This window comes from Pollicipes pollicipes, unplaced genomic scaffold (assembly GCF_011947565.3).
Source record: "Pollicipes pollicipes isolate AB1234 unplaced genomic scaffold, Ppol_2.1 Scaffold_7262;HRSCAF=8765_pilon_pilon_pilon, whole genome shotgun sequence".
NCBI classification, from domain to species: domain Eukaryota; kingdom Metazoa; phylum Arthropoda; class Thecostraca; order Pollicipedomorpha; family Pollicipedidae; genus Pollicipes; species Pollicipes pollicipes.
In genome coordinates this window covers 23,232,817-23,237,728 of record NW_023597055.1, presented here as the reverse complement: position 1 = coordinate 23,237,728, position 4,912 = coordinate 23,232,817, and positions in this window count along the sequence as shown.

Sequence of the window (4,912 nt, the reverse complement as noted above, 5' to 3'; positions counted from 1 at the left end):
CAGGGCGCTGGAACGACCGACAGAACTGCTCGTGATCCTATCTGGCAAGAAGTCCGGAGGCAAAACTACCCGATACACTGGAGCAGTGCACAGTAGATGCTGGATTCGCGGGGCATGGAACAGGGGCGCAGCTAGGATTTTATCAAGGAGAGGGAGGGGAACTTATCGCGGGCTAACCTCATGGAGAATTCAGCACGCGGATTTCTAACTCCGTCCAGAGCTATCCATGGTGCTGCTGGATCAGTATGGGGTTCAGACTCACCTCCCGGCCTCCGCCAATGGCGGGCACTCGCTCCGCTCAGCAGGCACCCATCTCGCTCAGCAAGTGCTCATCTCCGCTCAGCAGGCATCATCTCCGCTCAGCAGGCAATCATCTCCGCTCAGCAGGCACTCATCTCCGCTCAGCAGGCACTCATCTCCGCTCAGCAGGCACTCATCTCCGCTCAGCAGGCACTTATCTCCGCTCAGCAGGCACTTATCTCCGCTCAGCAGACACTCATCTCCGCTCAGCAGGCAATCATCTCGCTCAGCAGGCACTCATCTCCGCTCAGCAGGCACTCACCTCCGCTCAGCAGGCACTCATCTCCGCTCAGCAGGCACTCATCTCCGCTCAGCAGGCACTCATCTCCGCTCATGGTCCTCATCTCCCTCGGCAGGTGCTCATCTCCACTCGACAGGCAATCATCTCGCTCAGCAGGCGCCCATCTTCGCTCAGTTGGCACTCTCATCAACAATGCAACCATGCAGGGCGTTGGTTAATGCATTTCTTACAACCAAGAATATGATCGCTTCTGCAACTTTGCGACGCCGAGTCACTCTATCTCCTCCATCTGTAGCCTTACTGCGCCACAAGTGGCTCAAGCGCCTTTGTCGCGTGGGATTTACTGCATTCAAAGGTGCATATCCCCATGAACTTGTGCGGAAGTCAAAATGGCGCATTTTACTGATTTAACATTTTGCGCAAAATAATCGCCAGTGACGGATTATTGCAGGCACACTTCAAAATGTTCAAAGTGCCGCCATGCAAATTGTTCACAGATGCGTGCGTTTGTGTGTGGGGTGTTGTGTGTGTGCATGTGTGTATGTGTGTGCGTGCGTGCGTGGGTGGGTGCGTGCGTGCGTGCGTGTGCACTGCGCACTCTGGCGTGTCGGGCTAGCGGCACGTGCGCCGGCGCTCCGAGCGTCGGCCCGCTTGTAGCCTTGTTTTGACATCCGGCCGTTTCTGTGCCTTGCTATCGACCAATAACGGCACCGCCTGCTCAAACGCACGCATAAACAAAACCATTTGAACTTTGTCAAAACAGCCTCACTCGCTCTTTATTACTGCATTATATTATAAGTGCGGCGTGAGCGATAAAGCGAGCTGTGTTAGTGTCCGTTGCGTTTAACTTAACATTTATCTACTATCAAGGACGTGCCCAGGGGGAGGGACACATGGACAATGTCCCACCGGCACCGCTACCCACGCCACCCTTAAGCCAAGAGGTTTTCAGTATGAGCGTACTGGGTGATTTCACAGGAATTCAGTCCAACCTCGCATGAATCCTGAGAAAGTTTTTGCACCCCCTCCTGGAGGAAAATTGTGTGCGTGGTGTGTGTGTGGGTGTGTGTGGGTTGTGTGTGTGTGTGTGGTGTGTGTGTGTGTGTGTGTGTCAGCCTACCATGGACTTTGTTTTCTGGATTCGCCTATAAAGTGAATGCTCGGATATGAAGCGGGTGCTGCCAAATCATGTCGCATAAGCATGTAGGTTTGCTTATGAAATCGTCAGCGGGACAAAATGTCATAGAATTCTGAAACTTCTGGTAAACTGCTATAAATCCCTAGGTAATCTCTGCTAACACTTAAGGTTTCCCTAAAACGTAACGTATTGCAAGTTTTGTACCTTCAGCCTTCTATAAATTTTGACCATGATGGTCGGCCGACACCGTTCTGCTCCCCCAGTCAGCCATTTGCCATTCCAGGAGATGTGCGCTGCCCGGGAGATGTGCACTACCCGGGGGATGTACACGGTCCGGGAGATGCACACTACACGGGATATGTACACTGCCCGGGAGATGCACACTGGTCGGGGGACGTACACTGGTCGGGGGACGTACACTGCCTGGGAGATGTACACTGCCCGGGAGATGTACACTGCCTGGGAGATGTACACTGCCTGGGAGATGTTCACTGCCCGGGAGATGTACACTGCCTAGGAGGTGTACACTGCCCGGGATATGTACACTGCCCAGGAGATGTACACTGCCCGAGAGGTGTACACTGCCCGGGAGATGCACACTGTCCGGGAGATGGACACTGGCCCGGAGATGTACGCTGCCCGGGAGATGAGCACTGGTCGGAGATGTATACTTAGTTGCGTTAATGTTTAATACGGGCGAAATCTGCTGGCCTCTTGGTCACCTTCCTCACTAAAGCACCAGTTGCTATTGCTTATTCAAGCTTCCGTTAGAATGTATCAGCAGTCTGAGCAGCTTGGATAAGGCCCGAACTTGGACTTAATAGCCCCTTTCTGTCAACAGCTCTGAAATTAAACCCGCCAGCGGTCACGAAACACCGCACTGACAAACATCCTCTTTAGAATGAGCTTTCCGATAAGGCATCACGCCAGAAGTCTTGATCTAAAGCACAGCCCTTGATAGGTGCAGAGTCGTACCGAATGAATGGGACTTTGAGCTGACGAAATCCACAGAACATCGCTTGCAAAGGTCAATTCGTCGGTCGTCTCTGATTGTCACAAAGCGCCCTTGACCTCCGCTGGAGCCTGTCCCACGGGGGGTCGCTGCCGGACGACGCACTGAATGCCCCCCGCCCCCGTACCCCCGTCCGCCGGCCAGTCACGGCGCACACGTGTGGTGGCTGACTTTCACCATCGCTCAATTGGCGGGTCCCCGACTTGGCCAGCACAGGCCAGCCTGGTCACCATGGCACAACCGGCCCGGCTAAAGCCGTCCGCATCCCGTCTCAGCCGACCGGCGGGCAATCATCTTGTCGGGGCCGTAGAAGTTGCCGCGAGCTATTACGTCCCCATCCACCTTCCGACGAACTATGGGCGGGGGGGCAGGAACGGGGCGCGGTCCAGTTACGACGTTGTTATGTGCTGCGTGTGTACTTCGGACCATGGAAAAATGTCATTTGGAGGGCCGATTTTCACATGGAGCTGTAAGGCGATTTTTACTGGATGAGCTTCCACGACAGTTGTTTCCACATGACATGCTTGTAATGGAAGATACTGTATTGTATACACTTCTACGCGAAAGAAGTCCTAACGCTAAAACTTCTACAGCGACAACAGCTTCTGAAGCAGACTTTGCTGTGCCCCATTACCTCCAATGCAAGAAATCCTAACGTGTCAGATCAGGCGCGATAAAACTACTAACGTAAAAAATACCACACGACAGTTACTCACGTGGGCAAGTCCTCTAACGATAAAAAGTTCTCCGCGACATTTCCTCTAACGCAAGGTGTTCTAACGCAATGAGTCTCTACACGATGAACCTTTTAGCACAGAAACTATAAAATACGGCATGACTTCTGCGCGTCAAAACTTCAACGCAAAATGTTCTAAGCAATATCACTGCTGATTTAGGGCGGTCTGCGCGACAAGTCGTCTAGCACAACCTTCCTCGTGAAGTGTCTTCCACGCCAAAGCATGTCAAACTCAAAACCGTGTGCGTAGCATTACTTCTTATGCAAAAATTATAACGCATGAACTTCCACGCGATAAGATTGCAACGTAAAAGCCTTTGTGCGGTATTGCTTAAATAAGGCACAACTTGTAACATTATAGTGCCTATGCATTATACTTTGAATACTAGAATGTATAGCGCATAAACTTCTACTCGACATAACTTTCAAGATCGGAGTTCCGTGCGTCACTGGTTCGTGCAAAGAATGACAATCCCGCTTTTTCCACAATCCTGGCATCCCGGAGGGAGATATTGTTATCGATTTTTATTTGACTTGGTCTGCACTATGACAATAAACTTACCTAGAAATAAAAGTCTGCGTACGCCACAATGCGCAACATCCGTGCACGTGCAGTGCACGGAATCAATGGCCATGGAAGCTATTTCAAATGTTGGAACTGTTGATTGCCTAAAATATTGTGCACGGTTTTAAGTAGCCACTGTGCATGGCTTTAAATATTGGCGCATGACCAATCACATGGCGTAGAATGACGCATGACAGCACCAGAGGAGCTGCTGAATTGGGTGACGTCATCCCAGCCGGTGGCGGACATATAGATACTGAACAGGGGATCCACGACATTGAACAGGGCCTTCGCGCTGGTCAGAACCCCCATCAGCCGGACAGGGACAGGGTCACGGCCCTCGGATTTTAATCAAAGCAACTCCTCGTGAGTCGCTTGGAGATCCACTGAGCCAACGAGAAGCCCCCTGGTCGGTAGCGCCGACGCCGGGCGGCGTCCCGTACAAGTGGATGCCCAATCCAGGGAACAAGCGCAGAGTGAGTCCCGTAATATCAGTCAAATAACCTAGCCAGATAACCAGTCAGTCAGATAAGTTAGATACTCGGCGTGTTTCGGGGCCCCTCGGGAATCAGAGGGGTCGTGCTGTCGGCCAGTGGTCTGAATGCTTAACAGAGGAACCCTGATGCTGAAAGGCGCTCCATTAACCGAGCAAGGTCAGAGCCATGTACCTCGGGTGTCAGGGACCATGTACCTGTCACTTGCTTTACTCGGGGCCCAAAGACAAAGGAGAGCCCCTCTCTCGGCTCGGGGCCCCTAAAACAAAGGAGAGCCCCTTTCTCGACTCGAGGCCCCTAAGACAAAGGGGAGCCCCTTTCTCGACTCGAGGCCCCTAAGACAAAGGAGAGCCCCTCTCTCGACTCGAGGCCCCAAGGTTAGGTACTTAATCGGGTCTCTTGCACCGTATTGCCGTTTTTCATAAC